We start from the raw sequence: 17,740 nt of genomic DNA, 5'->3' as shown, positions 1-17,740 counted from the left end.
ATCAAGCTCAGAGCTACGAGTTTCCTATCAAGCTTTTCAAAGCCTAACCCGAAATCTGCCTTTGTTCGACATTTCAATAAGCCTAGTCGGGTCCTGTTGGGATCGAAGGTCCCTTAGAGTGACACGTACTGGAAGTAGAACAGTTTTCAATTACCTCTTGCGGTTACACTGTGGCTCTATTTATAGCCCGTATCTGACGATCACGAGTCCCGTTTATATCTTACCTCCTAACCTGCTACATTCCCGGATATGGTACAAATGAGTATGAGCTCATAATTACAACAGTACCCAGGACAACCGTAGTCAGACCCACTGTCGAGTTGGCCATCCATTCGAAGGGTATTGAAGCCCTCTTCGCCCGGCCGCATGACGGGCAGCCTTCGCCCCTCGGCGAAGACCAAGCCGTGCCTTCGCTTGTTCCAAAAGATGCAGGATGCGAACCGAGGCTTCGCTCAACAGTTGAAGTCGAATAGCCTCCTCCTTCGCCGATTTGGGGACCTGAAGGTGCGTAGACGCCCGCACCCTTCGATCAACTTCACTCCCTGATCTCCGCGACTGACGGATGAACTCCTGCAATCAGCACGATAGCTATCACGTAACATCTTCAGTAAACTTCACGATTTCCTTCGAGTCAGAAGGTGGCGAGAGATGATCCCAACAGATCCGAAACGGAGCGGAGGGAAGGGAGCAAGTCCATGTGGCCCGCGCAAGATCTGTCCCCTAACTTATCCCCATATCATGTCGTTAAATACTGTAGCAATTATGTTTAGTTTGTTGCGCTAACTTTTAGCGTACACATTGCACTGGGTCTAAAACAAGGCCTAGTCCCGTCAAGACCCGAGACCTGAGACTCGCCCGCGAGTTCAGGATGCGGGAGGGCGCAGGTGAGGTGGAGTCGGCGGCGCCACGCAGGCGAGGCGGCGGCGGCGGACTAAGCGCAGGCGGACTGCGCACAAGCGACGTGCGGGAGCCGAGAGGGCGACAGAGCCGAGGCGACACGCGAGATTACGAGAGGGCGACGGGGCAGAATCAGACTCAGGACCTAGCTTCAAGCCCCAACCCGAAGACCCTGTAAGGCGATTTCAACACCCGCCCGCGCTGAATCCGAAACCCGTGGAACCCGATCCGACCCGACCAATTTGTTAGCCTTACGAGGCAGGCAGTCCACGGCGCGCGCGAGTGAGAAGCAAGCACGTCGCCGTCATGACCTTGCTTCTCGCCGCAGCACAGCAGCGAGCCAGGGAAGCCTCGCGCACACCAAGGGTGGCCGTCCCGAGCGTAAACGGGAAAACGGACGGACGAGATCGCTCGGGTTCATGCCATTCCGATCCTAACAGCAACACCTGGAGCCGCCGCGTTTTATTTTATTAGCTTGTTTTCTCAGTTTCGTTTCGTCTTATCAAATTCAGCACTCCGGATAGCTCAGAACACAAGATTTTCGTCTAAGTTTTTTGCAAAAAATGGATTAAATTTTCTGTTAATTCCACAAGTAAATTCTTGACCGGAGAATAGAGCTTCAAGTCAAACAAGTTTTCAGAAGAATTCCATCTTCAAGCTGGTTTGACAAAATCTGAAGCGTTCCTCAAATGCTGACGATCCCATTCTTCCACCAAAGATAACTTCTCTCCAATAGCAGGTGGGATTAATTTATGACAAAACTTGTTGTATATTTTTTTAAAATGAACCATCAATAGATTTGTCAATTATATTAATAAGAAAAAAGTTAATAGATTTGCATGTTCAGTTAATTAAGAAAAAAGCAAACAAAAACTACAAAACACAACTTGTTAAAGAACCAAACTAAACTAGGCTAAAAACACTGCAGGGACAATGCTATATACTATAACCAAAACAACTAAAGGACTGTTTATTTTAGCTGAGGATTTTGAAAAACAGCTTGTAGATTGTAGATGATAAAAAATTGAATTATGAAAAGAAAATTAGATTGTAGGTTTCAAAAAATTTAAGGACAATTTAGTCAAACGGATTTTCACAGTCTATGAAAAGTTAAGAAAAAAGCTTCTTAGATTTTCACAATCTAACAAACGGATTATAAAAAATTATCTATTTGTTTCAGTTTCGAATTATAAAAAATAAAAATCACAATCTAAAATTGAAACAAATACCTCTGAAAGATCACCGGAAGAACAGCTATAGCACAAAGATCGACGACTCAGTTGACCCAAAACTTATTTAATGGCTGTTCGATTTCGAAAGGGGCGCGTAATTAGGTATTGGAGATAATCTTATACCAGTGGCTCTTCTGCTTACGACCAGTAGTAGCTTTACGTAGTTAATATGCTTACGCAGATGGAAGATACGCATACACGCAGCGAATCGCGCCTGCGCAAACCTCGAACGGCAAGCATTAAAAACTCGCAAAGATTTGCGACGTGACCCTCCAGAAACCATCGCGGGATTCGATCGATACACCCGAGATGATATGGAGACGGGACCGGAGAGGGAGAAAAGGAGATTTGCGATACGATCCCGATCATCCGATCGATCTGACCTCGCTCGAAAACGATACGTCGTGATTTCTTTTCCCGATGAAGACGAAGCCATGTTTGTGACGATCGATCTCGACGGACGGGACGTCGTCAGGCTCAGGCAGGCCAGGCCCCTCTCTTTTCTTTTCCCGCGGAAAGCGAAACAGATATCGCTGTAGCCTCAGCACGAACCAGCCAGGCCCCATGGAGTGTATGATGAAATGAAACTGCTCTTGCACAGGGAAGTTTTTACATAGTACCTCTCTTTTTTTTAATGATGAGTAGTTGTCAACTCACTCATCCTCCGATTCTGCAGATAACAACACCATATTTTACTGAACACGTGATACTCCTTAACAAGTTGAAGTATCGTGGAGATTGGTTCACATACCACCTAGGGTTCATATTTTCCTCTGGTTGCTATCAAAGAATAAACTGCTCACTGTAGATAACTTAGCTAAAAGGATAAAGGTAGATAATGTCTCATGTTTTTTTTGCAATGAAAATGACAGTGTTCATCACTTATTGTTTGATTGTGTGGTAGCTAGAGGTATGTGGTGTGATCTTTCTGAGGCAGTAGGTTATGAGTCAGGAGATAGTTTTGAATCCGTAGCTATATTCTGGATTTGCAATAAAAAGCATGGTTTGGTTAATATGTTTAGCGCTGCAGCTCTTTGGGTGCTGTGGAAACTAAGAAATCATGCTTGCTTTCAGAATGGAATGTGGATGAGTTTATCAAGAGTCTGGCAACGTGTGATTCCTATGATCAAGAGTTGGGAATTGCTGTGCCCGGTGCGGCACTTGCAGAGTTTCCACAAGTGGCTTTCAAATTTGGAGAAGGTTACCACAAGACCGGAGAGATTCGGCTGGGAGGACACTGGTGGGATGAAGAGTAGACTGATGCTGAGACCGAACTCATGTGGAGCAGTTGATGAGACACTCTGAGCTGCGCTTGTAATTCGGTTACGCTTTCTTGCAAGAACTTGAGTACTCTGGAAATGTTGTAAACGCTTATGTCCTGCTTGTAGTGCAATAATTTTTTTTAGAAAAGAGAAGGTTAATTATTCTCATCGTTACTTAAGATAATACAAACGTATAAGACTCTATCCAAACTCTACTTATTATAGATGCACATAACCAAAATAAGAAAATACCAAAGATACAACAACAGAATTAGTAAGGTAGAACATGTTTGCAATGCAATATGGACAGGGGTTGTGTCCCTGGAACTTTCAAAAAGTATCATGAAGATTCGTTCATACAGGTTTAGCTTGGATCCGGATATAGATTAATGCAGAGGATTACTGTTTGTACAGTAAGACGGGTCTGGTGCTACAGTGATATGCATTAGCTAATCACATTGTTGTAGCAACAGTAATCTGATTTACGGTACAGTAGTGACATTGTAGCATACGGATCTGATGCATTCATTGTGAAATTAACGGCTCAGATCAGACCTAATGCATTTTACTATGCTATATTAGCCTCTTTGCAGTTGTCAGTAGCAACTGAAGAGGATCCCGATCGATTTACCTCGACTAGGCATTTTTTACTGGCTTGATCCGATCCAAACCAAACCCGATGCATTTACCAGCGAGAAAGGTTCTGACAGGGCCCAAGCCAATCCCAATCAGTTGACGCTCCGGTTCGAACCGGCCCGATCCTGATCCATTTCCCACAGGATGCTCATGCTGAAGATTCCACTCCACAGCGTCTACTGCAGAAGTTGTAACAAGGATCCGACGCAATCCCACCGGTGAAATTTTGGGCAGCACAATTATCAAGCCAGTACTCCACGTTAAGTGTAGACCAAATCATCACAGTCACCAACTGAATCTCGTACGGCCGATTTGAAGAAGATTTGGGTACTGTAAAGATGGACTCTTGGGGGCGGATGCACTGTACCTTGCAGATGGAACGAGGACAAGCATGTCTGGGTTCTTGTGCTGGTGACGACGTGACACCTCATCAGATTCCTGGGTTAGATGCCTAGCTGGACCTTTCAGACATGCATTAGAGGCCTTGACCTACACATCAGAAAAATTCGTAAATAAACATTCTTTCACTACTCAAAATTCTTCTGCTTTGTCCGCAGTAGAAAACCAACCGACCAGACTCAAAATTCTCCTGCGTTATCTCCACAAACATAACACGTTATTTGGGTGCAATCGACCATTATTTTCGTGCATACACGTTGCATTCAGTCTTTGGTTGTAATTGATCATTATCCACCAATGGAAGTATTCGGAGATCAACCTGCACAAGCTGGCGTGTGGGCAGCCTATTGTCGGATAGAATGTTTCGGATGATTATTAATTTGAGGTGTTTTCTGGTTTCCTATGTAATCCCAAACCTTAATATTTGGATTCTCTATTCTTCTTAAGTGAAAGGGCAGTACTCCTCTTATTGTTAAAAAACTCTTCAGTACTGCAGCTGCAGAGGACCCCGATGGCCTTCACGTGGGTGCTGGCGCGTCACCACAGACAGATCATCAGCAGTAATAGTAAATATATTAACAGTAGTTGATACGTAGAAACACAGGACACAGATCATCTACAGGTGTCAGTAATTGTTAATGTACCTACAGTACTGTAGATGATCCCAGCGAGGAACCACAGGATCGGGAGCGGACATCAGTAATTTTATATATTTTAATAATACATCATATGTATTAAGTTCATACGATATTTTTAACTTAGTCTAATAAATGGGCACAGGTGGTTTAGTGCCGCGGCGGTCAGGCGCCGTTCGCTGTACGCCAGGCGCCCGGGCCATGGCCGCGGCCGTTGGACGCCGCGCTCACTTCTGGTGCGGCAATGCCACGCGCGGACGTGCCACGGTGGTGTGGAGTATCTTCATTGGATCATCTTCGCCGCGCGCGTACGCAGAAGACCTCTTGCTTTTCCTCGCGGCGCTGAACTCGGTCGCTTTGCCGTTGGGTCTGTGGCTAGAACTAACGTTCGGACCCGGTTGCTTCTACACTAGTCCCTTTTTCTCCCGTCCGGTGACGCACAGTGCATCGCACCGCTCTTCTTCGCCTGTGCACTGCGAAACGCCCACCGGATCGGAAAGGCGCGTGAGTGTGCGCCAAGGGGAGGAGGGAAAGGGACGGGAAAAGCTGCGTCCGGGGGATACCGATCGAGATGTAGGGGACGCAGGAGACCACGAGATCGTCAGGGACTCGGGCACACATGGCATGGCCTAGACGACTAGAGGAGTCGAAAAGAGGCAGCACAGGGAACTTGTTCATTCGATGAGTTCTAGACTTAGTTCGTTTTTTTTTTTTGAGATTATGCCTCTAATATTTTTGTAATGTGTGCTGTAACGTAATCACGCGGGTATATATATAGACGTAAGTACAATATATATGCGTCCGACTGGTACTATCGTGAAAAGAAAAGCACAGCACAGCACAGCACCGCCGCGTGCAGCATGCCCTCCTGGTACATGAGTGGCCTCTGTGGTGAGTGCATGCCTCCTCTGGCACCCCGCGAATGATTGCTCGTGAGCTCACCTCAGAAGAGAGGGAAAAAAAGAAAGGGAACAATCCATGCTGCGTTGTGCTCGGTGCATGAGGTGTCACCCGCCTGATCGAGAGATTTGTTTTTGTGCTTTGTGTCTGCCGCTCCTCGTAAAGAATCACTGATGATCTGATTGTATCGGACTATTATAATCAGCATGTATGTCACTCTTTCGCCTTTATGTTTGGACAAATTTGCTTTTCTTCGCATGCCGGGAACTCAGCCGAGGAAGCTCATCTCGGCGGCTATGGATCACTGCAAAAATAGCAAATGCATGAACCCGATCAATGGATAAGGGAATGATCCGAGATGCTGGGCGTGATAAAAGGTGGCATGCGTGCCAACCAGGCATGGATGAACACATTGAGCGTCCAGACCACCAACAAGTTGGCGCTTTTGTTGTGCAAGCAAAAGCTCTAATTTTCTCTTCGCCTTGATTCTTGATCCGATCTGTTTTGATAACCGATGAGTGGTCAAGTAGGTACTCAATTGTTAGTTCTGACTCATCTTTTCTTAGCTTAGTTAGGTAAGAATAAATCTTTGGTTTATTTTTTAAAAGTTTTAGGTCGATCCAATACCCAATAACTATAAAACTTGCACCCCTATCAACTTCATCGGTGCTCACTGCCCAGTGGCGTCATCCTGCACTGTCACTCGTATATTTCCGTTGCAAGGTAGAGAGGTTAACCTCAAAATAGTATTTCCGTCATGCAACAACCGCTCTAGGATGTAAGAGTCCAACGCAACAGAATAGTGGGCTGCAAACTGACTGCATCCACCAGCCTGGGCAGCAGAATGGGGCTAATCCATATTCTGCATGCCGTCTTGGAAAGTTTAGGACACGCAGTGCCCGATGGGCCGCGGCACCTCAGTAAGGACAAGACTCGGAAGGTGGGCCGAAAGATGTCTCGCGCTCGAATATTTATTTTCAGCGCTCCATCTACGTGAATTCGAAGGTGAATAAAAGTCTCACCAAATCCTTTCGAATTAAATGGTGTTTTTCTTTGTTTTACTCAACGTATCTTAAAAATTCAAGCATAAATTAATAGAAAGAAAAATAATAATAATATATGACTCTATAGATGAAATATGAACACAATAATCTATTTAAGACCATTTTATGACCCTATTTATAAAAGCTCGTAACTTTGAACAAAACTTAAGAAGATGATTACTGTGAAAAAACTCTAGAGGGATGCGAGACTCAAAATTATACTATTATATACATATTTTATACCACTAGCAATAAAGAGATCAATTTCATAAGGGTGTAAAAACTACAGCTAAAAAAGAAAATAAAAAATCACAACCGAAAATAAAAACTTACAAGAGAAACAGGGAATAAAAGAAGAGACTAGCGATATATTTTAGAGAAGAGAAAAGGATAAACTTAGCCTTGTAATACGTTATAGCTTTTATGAGAGTTGGCTGGCTCAACCTCCCCTACAACTCTACTCCTCTATTTATAAGCTTAAAGAGGTGCTTACTCCTTAAGTTTTCTTGTTTTCAAAATACCTCTCATTTACAATGACATCTTACCTACCACCAGGGTATTTTTGATACATTTTTCGCTTCATCTATCGAACAGCCGTGACACATTCATAACTTAGCTTTATCTTGACTCGTGCTTCGCGATAATGCCATATGCACTTCATCCCTCTACAGTTTTGAGCCCAAACCGTAAAAACCCCTTGCACGTTTCTCAAAGTGTGACTCACTGACGCTTGTTTTTACCCTAAGCAAATATTCCGATATCAACACGTATACTCTGTCTTGTGATCTTGACCGACGGTAAGTCTCTCCCCTCTCGATCCCTCAGGTCGTCTTGTCACTTGCACTAGCATCCCCTTTGCTTGGCTTCGTCATCATGTCATCTATATCCTTTATTCCATGCTTTACTTGACCTCCATGTACATAGTTAACTCCGTCTGGCCTCGTTGATCATCTAACACCAAACTCTGCGCTTGGCCCTCATCATGTTGTCGTCGACCGTCAAGTTACATCCATCACCTGCACAATATTAGACAAGCAAACATATTTCTTCAAACATTAAAAAATATCTTCAATTAGCCCAACATCAAAATCTCTACCAAAGAATCAAATCTATGAAAAATTGTAAACACCGGATGTTCCGGTGTGTACCCGTCTCTAAGCATCGAATTATCTGGTGTGTGCATTGATTTTTCCGCTAAAAATATTCTGAAAAACTCTCCAGTGAAACCTCCGGTGTGTACCAAGCACATCACTAGGTTATCCAGTTAGTACATCTGCATCATACCCTATTTTGTAACCTCTTTGATAAATGATCTAGTGTATCCTCCGGTGTTCACTCTACTTATCACCGAACTATCCAATGTGCATCTTCTCTTTGACACCAAAAATAGATTTTTTTGAAAAACTATCCGATGTGTACAGAGCTCCATTGCCGGACCATCCGATGGGTCAAACTCCACATAACACCAAAAACATATATTTCTAGAAAATGCTCTGATGTTCACATCCTCTAAACATCGAACCATCTGATGCACAGTACAAGTTTTATCTCTGTATAGAAAAGGCTCCGGTGTACTGTCTCTGATCATCAGACTATCCGGTGTGTATAATTTTCTACACACCAAATTATCATGTGAGTACAATTTTTCTAGATTCAAAGGTAAAAATATAAATTCTATTTTCTTTTCACCTTTATCAGATATAATTATATTTGTAACATATAGATATTCTTATAAAACCTAAAACTTATCCAACCAAAACTATAAACTTATTAATCTCTCCTCACAAATAAAACAGCATATATTTTCAGTTGATTTCTTAGATACTCTCCCTGATGGACGCATCTTTTGCAACTAGTCATTTCACTCCGTGTCAAAAATAGAAAAATGTCAGCCATTTCATGCGGTCCTAGGCGGATTCTGGAGGCGTAAAATCATTGGACATGAGATCCTTGCAGAGAAGCAGTGTTCGTTGCCTCAGACTCAGAGCCACAAACGATATGATCATTATCGATAACCCTGTCATGGAGTCCATCGAACCTTTCTGGCCAACAGCTTGCGCTATATGGAGTTGTTAGTGCTACGGCTATAATGGCAACCTCAGCTGTCTCCGCTGCCCATCGATTTCTCACTCCACCGGCCCTCTTGTCGAGAGCAAAAGAACAGATCGAGACAGGTTAGGACGTGAGAGTTTATCGGTGGAGCCTCTAGTAGCCTGGGAGCTAGATATACCACTGCAGGCGATTATCGCTGGCTCTTTCTTTCAATCATGCACGGACCTTGCAAGATTGTATCTGTCTTCTCAAGACTAAATTAGCTGCCAGATTAAAATGTTTTTGTCTCCGAGTCTTCTTTCAGGAACAGATAAAAGGGTATGTAAGATTGAGATTAGCGAATAGAGAGAAGTGAATACGTGACTCGATAATTTTTTTTTGAAACTGATGATTATCTTATTTGATCATCTAACGTACCTCAAAATCTCAATGAAAATAAAAATATTAGATGCACTATTTAGAAAGAGAAGTTTCGAGACAACATAACTCTACGGATGTTATATAACCTATAGTTTTCATTCAAAACTATTCTATATACCTTTGTGTATAAAAGTTTGTAACTTTGAAGCAATAAAAGCTACCTAAAGAGAAAAACCCCAAGTTGATTGAATAAAAGCAAGAAAATTCAATACCCATTTATATACATAGGTGTGCGAATTTTATACCTCTAACAACTAGGAGAATGACTTCATAAGAGTAAAAATTACAGCCCAAAAATCAAAACGAAAATCACATCCAAAAGTAAAAACTCTAAAAAAAACACGGAGCCGATAGAAGAAAACTAAAAGGAGATGAACTCGAATATGAGAAGAAAATTACACTTTATTTCAATAAGATGTCAGCCCTATTTTAAACAGATTACAGAGTATTTTCCTCTCATAAAAGCTCTAACCTATTACAAAGGCAAAGTCTATCATCTTCTCTAATGTAAAATCCTAGCTCTCACGCATATGTAGCTGGTTCATCTAATCCCTACAACACTACCCTCTATTTATAGTCCTAAGAAGGTAGCTTAGCGCTTAAGTTTCTTGGTTCACAAAATACCTATCGTTTACAGTGGTCTCAAACCTACCACGGGGGCGTTTTGGTTCATATTTTGCTCTGTCCATCGAACAACTATGACACCTTTATGTCATAGCTTTTCCTTGACGCTAGTTTCGCGATGATGCCACGTGCATTACATTCTTCCACATTTTTGAGACTAAATTGCGAAACTGCCCCGTACACTTTTCAAAGCGTGACTCACAGCTGCTTGTTTTGACCTCAAACAAGCATTCTGATATCGACACGTGTACTCCATTTTACGATCTTAACCATCAGCAAGTCTCTCTCGCTCCCAATCCCTTAAGTCACCTTGTCACTTGCACCGATATCCCCTTCACTTGACTTGTCAACACACCATCTTCATCCTTTCATCCATACTTCGCCGATCTCTACGTGCATAGCTAGGATCAACTTTGACTACGTTTGGCCTTCTCGACCATCTAGCACCAAGCACCCCGCTTGACCCCAATATTCCTGTCGTCAACTGCCGAGTCGCATCAATCACCCACACATTATGAGATAAGTAAACATGTGTCTCCAACAATATGTAAACACCACCTGCAGTTAGTCCACATTGAAATCCCTACAGAAATAGCAAGTTGCAAAAAAATATGAATACTAAATGGTCTGACGCTCATACTAGTATAAGTACCGGACCATCCAGTGTGTACTTTTTTTCTGCTCTAAAGTCCCTCTAAAAAAATACCTCGGTGATGCTCCAGTGTTCAGTCACACCCACCACCAGACTGGCGGTGTGTACAACATTAATCAGACCATTTTGCAACATCTCTGTTAACTAGTCCGGTTTTAAAGCCTCTCAACACCGGACCTTGTGGTGAGTAGATTGTCCCGGACGCCTATTTTCAGCTTCTCTGTTAAATACTCTGGTGTTCAAATCTTTCGAACACCGAATCTTCCGGTGCTCACACCATTTTTAACTCTGAATTGAAACTATTCTCCGATGCTCATCCTTTTTTAACACCGGACCTTCTAGTGTGTGAAAAAAAAAATCACATATCGAACTATCCGGTGAGGCAAATCTTACTGCACTCAGAGACAATAACTTTCAATTCTATTTTTGGTTTAGTCATAAACATAAACATGCTTATATAATCTAAAAATTATAAAATCAAATTAACACTTTATCAATCACTCATTATATATAAATTAAGATACATCTTAACTTGATTTCTCGTAGTATACACGTACATACTTATCCCTGCAAATGCAAGCAGCAACTGGAATGAAGTGCGATGTTCTGTGAACTGTGATCACGTTAAGCTGATGGTCTTCTTTTAAATGTCGACGCAATGCATGCATGCAAGACGATGCATGGCAGTTAACTTCATGCCGACGAGATGGATTAACATTTTTTAAAACATCAGTACATAGTTAAACCCAGCTTAAAAAAATGAACAATGACATAATAGTGATTAGGTCTTTATAATTTCACGGAAAAATACTAAATCTACTGAAATCCATTGACAAACAAGACTTTAAATAGAATATGTGCTTAATTCGTTTTATGTTGGATCCACTCTTGACCAGTACAACTCACAAATATATACACACACTTGTACCACAACACGTACTCACTACGGAGACGTTTAGTTTGCACATAAAGAAGCGGGAAAAGACCGGCACTCGTACGAGAAAGATGGCCCAGCGAGTGCTAAACTATCGCATTGGGGAGGAATTTAGCATGGATTTAACAGGATTAGGTGGCTTGGTTGGGCGACCTGACGACCAAGGCAACATTACATGGAGTCCCGTGGCGCTTGTCTTGTTTGGCTCGCTGGCTGGCTGCGTGCGCGCGTGGTGTGGTGTGGTGCCTGCTTGCTTGTTTGCCGATTGTAATGTGGAGCAGTAGCACGAAATTACGAATCCGCGTGTTGGATCGCATCATTGTTCAGTTTTGTCACTTTTGTGCTGCAGCACCAGTAACTGCCCTGCCCGATCGACAATGCTTCCTCTGCGTATTCTTCTGCGGCGAGACGGCGAACACGCCATGTTATGATGCCGGCGAGTGTCAGGGCCGAGATCAGGTGCTGCTGCTTATGCCTGAACCTGCAATGCGTGCCAAACTGCAGATACGTACAGCGCGTCAACTCTACCGGTGAGGAGCGGAGCCTTTCCTGCACATGTGGGAGTACCGGTGGGCAAATGATGCTGTGTCGATCTGCAATGGAAGTGGCGGTGGCGCGAAGCAGGAGGTTCCGCCCGACGCGTCACTGTTTTGGCGGTTGGAGGGGACGGATCGCTCCAATCGCCCTCGTTCTGCAGTCTGGACTCTGGAGACATCTTGGGTCTCCCGTCGCGCACTCGCTGGAATTACCTGGCAGTGCTAGAATTACGCACTCCTAAAACATAAGAAGATGACGATTCCTGCTGTGGATCATTCGATACATCGATTCTTGGAGAGCAACAAGGTTCGTGCCAGTGGAAGATTATAAACTTGTCGCATATTTTATGTTTTTTTCTTTTGCATGCAGCAGCACATGACGGCATCAGAGTGCACTCGAGCCGATTACACGCGATATCTCAGCTTCGTGCTTAGGCTGCAGGTCGCGACTAAACTACATGGACCGCCGAATCCACTGTCACTCTGCTGCTCGACAAGACCTTGCATAGGCTGGCTTGTCGTGTGTACCGACAAGCCCCGGCCGAGGTCACCACTCACCAGTGACATTAAGGACCCTAAAGTACACATCACACTTTGATTTCAATACACACGGCCAATCCAATGCGTACTGACAGCGATTCAAGAGCAAGAAAAAGGCGCATCCGTATCCGGCAAAAGCAGCGCCAACAGTGCCGCGCACGGCCTCCAGACGATTCTTCGTCTTTCGCGGTGGCAACTTTCTGCACCACGATACGATACAGAGCATGCATGCATTCGGTTTGGGTGCCGCGACACGTCTGATTACTTGTCAATTAGCCCAGGATTGCTTTGCGCTTTGCGGAGATCGCTAGCTGCAGCAAGGGCAGCTCCGACTCCGAGACCCCGAGACATGAGCCGTCGCTTCGACATGGACGTACAGCGGCCGGGGCTCTTTTGCTTGCAAAAGGCGGTGAAGCATGGGCTGCCGTAATTGGTTGATTTTTCAGGGGCCGAGCAGGATTGAATCATAAATATTAACCACAATCCTCTGATAACAAGTATAAAATAGTGGTATATACGTATATACTGACTCAATGGGAACATAGATAACAAGCATAGCAATATATGTTTTGTGATACAAAAGAAACCCAATTATTTCATCTACTAATTAGCTAATAAGTATATCAAATGATGTAGTTATAATTCTTGCTTATAGATCTTTATGGTGGTGCATAATTATTCTGATGAAGAATTTGTATATCATTCGGTTAAAAGAGTTTGATCAATAGTCGTATTAGTATTTTTAACACAACTAAAACTTAAAATAACTAGCTTATAAAAACTATCATCGTCCTTAGCCTATTCATCATATCTAAACAAGTCAACATGTAAATGCTATCAAAGCATACTAATTTTTTTAAAAAAAATAGGAATTAATTTTTTTTAGCGCATCATCAATTCATCATCACAACTAAAGAATATATACTATAATTAATCCTACTTGTACCCATGAATCTAATTCTAAAATAAAGTTCCATACAACGATTGGATATTATAATGGTTGAGAGGGAGCATGAGGCGCACCTTCTGTAGTTGGTGGCTTCGCAGCCCTAATATTGAAGGAGCGATAAGTAGCGAGCGGAGCACATGCACAAACAATCTGTGGCCAACAGCAATGCCAAGGAATAGAGAAAGTTGAACACGCGGTGTAAAACGAGCGTAAATTGTTAATGATGGTCAAAAGCCTTGTTTGATTGGGCTATATTTTTATTGGGTTTTGAAGTGTAACAGATAGATCATACTTAATTAAGTATTTGATTAATTATTTAATTATAACATGTAAATTAATAAGGGCTCTCTTATTGTCGGGGACCAACCCCTGCCCCCCCCCCCCCCCTCCCCCCGGTCGCAACGGGCCAGGAGCTAGTATGTGGCAAGGCTGTCGTGCGGCCTTCCCCTGCACCCCAGCTATGCTGTGGCCAAGTTGAGGTAGTTACACACCAAAGACACCATTGCTAGGTGATATAAACATGCCATTAGCAAAGGCACCTTCACGCACAAGAAGAAACTCCCAGAATCTTTAACGCAGAAGATGAGTGGTTGGGGCTACAAGGTGATAAGGGCAACCACTTTCTGCAGGGAGCCCAACCTTTTTCTTTGGTTGGCAGTGGAAAGTGAGATTTGCTGATATTTTGCCAACCTTAGGTCGTCTACAGCGGAGACCACATCGGTTAGGAGAGAGGGTCCGTAAAGTTGGGAAGGAGAGAGAGTGTCGTATCACAGAGGATGTCTTTGAGCTTAAAAGGATAAATAAAAAATAAAAATAAAAATAGAATATTTATTAGAGATAAAAATAGAGACTATTATAATAATATTAAAAAATATTATAATAATGTTAGGATGATCTCCCGCCCCCTTTTTAGAGGGTAGCTCGAAGTCTACTGGAAAGATCGTATACTTGTCATTGCAATTTCGTTTTAGAGACTTCATTTGAAGGTGGCGAAGACTGCTAAGCTCCTTCGGTCGAAGGGTATAGGCGTGCCCGCATCCTCGATTTCCGGTGCCGGCGAAGACGTAGGCGGGCCTTCGATCGAAGGACGAAGCTCGTGCCTACGGTTCGGAGTGATCGCGACGCCCGAAGGTAGAAGCTAACCTTTGCTCGAGGGCCGAAGGCCATCTGACGGACGACTAAGTGGAGAAGATTTCGGCAGATCTTCGAAGACGAAGATCACCGCGGGATGGTGGGCCCGTTTTGGTCATTCAGGGCAGGGCTGTAATTATGTAATTATGCTCACCTGTATCATAATGCTCCTGTATATTTCGAGAATGTAAAGGTAAAAGGGTAAGATTTGTAAACCACGTCTGGGGTGGTCGAGTACGGACTATAAATAAGGTCATACTGTACCCGGATAAGGATCGAAAAACTGTTCCACCTTTAACACGTGTCACCCCGAGAAACCTTCGACATTCCCGTAACCAAAGATCCATATTGTCTGATATCTCGGTCCCAACAAATAATATTTTTAAAAATAAAATTTTAAAATATCTACTAAAAATAACCTTACACGATCAAACCAAGCTATCAATGGTCTGGTCCATCTCGCTTCCAACAGACAGATCAAGCGGCCAGCTGGCTGGCTGGCCACCTCACGTACTGAAGAAGTTGCAATAAAACAGGGGACCTTATATTGGGAGGAACAATCTACCTAGTTTGCTCTCATGATCAACTAGGTACCCTCTCTAAGCACATAGTTATTATAGATTGATCTTTCTTTAGACGAGTACATCACAGATCGATGTTGTTGGAATTGGACCATCACATTCATAAAATTTCAAAGCATATGTTGAATATCTAACTATGAGATATATATGCGTAAGAAATATATTATATATAGATAGGTTATGTATAACATATTTTATGCAAATCTATATATTACGGAACCAAATCAGCGATTCTTGATATACTAGAATCAAGGAAGTACATACTAGGAAGGTTTAGATTAGTTACACAACTCGATACGATTAATATCCAAAACAGATCTATTTACTTGGACGTCAAGGAAGATAATTCCATATCGATTACGGCTGGATATGAGTCAATACGTCACCACTATATAAGGCGAAAAGGCTAAGGTGACAAAACGAAGATGACAAGAGATAAAGGGGCAAGCATCAAGACGCTAGCGGAAGAGCTACTCGATAACTTTAACCTGGATTAGATTATATCCGATCTATTCCTTATAATAGTCTTAGCTACATTACTTGTACTCGAAAACATCAATATACGACAGTAACACCGTCACAAGACGTAGTGCGTTACTCCAATCGGAGGCCCAAACCTGTATACATCGTGTGTCTCATCTCATGATTAATCCCTGCACTCGAAGTTACCTAGTCAATTTACAGATATATTGTCGAGAACTAATCTTCGATAGCACACATATTTTAGTCTATATTGCTAGTCAAAAAAAGTTGTACATATTTAAATAGTTATCCATCTCTCTTATCTAAAATGGAAAAAAGAGAAAGTAATGGACTTTGGCTATACATGTATGTGCGCGCGCATTTTACATGTGAAAATTGTATGACTTGGGCCTAGCACGGCATATGCGTGTAGATATATCAGCCAATCATGCAATTATCATTTTCTTTTTTAATGTGATGATTATGTTTTAATGGGATTAAAACAAATGTTTGAAATTAAGGATAAATACGATAGTTTCTTCTGGCGATTTAATGAGATTGAAATGGCTGATTTGATTAGAATTAATTGCTATTTGTGACTAGAACTGTTAATCTTATGACTATTCGAGAACCATGAGACATCCTAGTTGAAAAGCTCTGATTGTCGTCTGCTCATTTTATCCAATTCTTCTCTCTTGCGTGCCGTTGCACTGTTTTATTCTGCTACCTAGTCTTGGTATCTTTTCTGATCGGCGTGCATCGAGAAGAAAGGAGAGTGGGATCTTTGAAACCAGTGCCATAAGAGATCTGCACGGGGCCGTAATCAGGTTTTAGGTAGCACTCGGTGTGACTACTTGGTGACTGCTACGACGACTTTGACCTGCCTCGACTGCTTCCGGGGAGTTACTTCTACGACATGTACTAGATTGTTCTTGATGAAGCTTGCCTTCATCAATCCAACGAGTAAGTTGTGTATGTAACTTTTACTCATGAGAAATATATTTTTATATGAAATACGTGATAGATCTGTTGGTTCTAGTGTTTACATCTAGTTTATCCGGTGTATGTTTTCTTCTAGTAAAATCCAGGCTTAAAAATTTGTCGCAATATTTCAACAAAATGTTACCCAGACACTTACGCCGCCTGAAGAGTATTTACGATGCTAACCCCATGTGGTGATGCTATCTCATTCTTTGCCTTTTAATTAGTGAATCACGCCTGTTCCAATCTGCCAATTCGGTTGGAGGGTCCGTCGATGTCGACCAATTCGGTTGGACGGCGCCACAAACGCCCCACCAACTAGCCCGATCGGAACCCAGGTGGCTGCGCTCACAGCCGAGCGAGCGACCACCCGAGCGGCGCGGCTCGTTCGCGGTTGCGTCCTTTCTAATGTTCCCTTTTAAACAGTGAGGCCTTCTTTCCTTCAGCTATATGGCTGATCCTCTCGCCCATCTAAATTGTAGGCTTGATCAATCCAACTGATCACAATACCGGTTCTAGCCTTAGTTTACGTTTAATTTAAGGCTTAAGAGGCAACCTAACATGCTACGATCGAGAAAGCCGATGCACTCTCTAGTCGCCCCTGGACGATCGATGTCCCTTTCGCCATCTCGCGAGGAAGGTGCACACACCCCATGCTACGAGTTTCTCATCTTTCTCGATGAGCTGAAACCGACTTGGTCTTCAAATTGTCACCATGGTGATATGTGCTATAATTTGTCAAAAGCAATTGAGGTCCTTTTCCACGTTAGTATCTATCCTTCGCAGATCGCGGTGGTGATCGCGTCACATTGATAACCGACAAGCTCATGCTGCTCCCGGAATCAGGCATTCATCGCGGAAGAAAAAGTCCGGA

Source organism: Phragmites australis, chromosome 2 (genome assembly GCF_958298935.1).
Source record: "Phragmites australis chromosome 2, lpPhrAust1.1, whole genome shotgun sequence".
NCBI classification, from domain to species: domain Eukaryota; kingdom Viridiplantae; phylum Streptophyta; class Magnoliopsida; order Poales; family Poaceae; genus Phragmites; species Phragmites australis.
The sequence above is the reverse complement of the archived record's forward strand: the minus strand, read 5'-3'. Positions refer to the sequence as shown.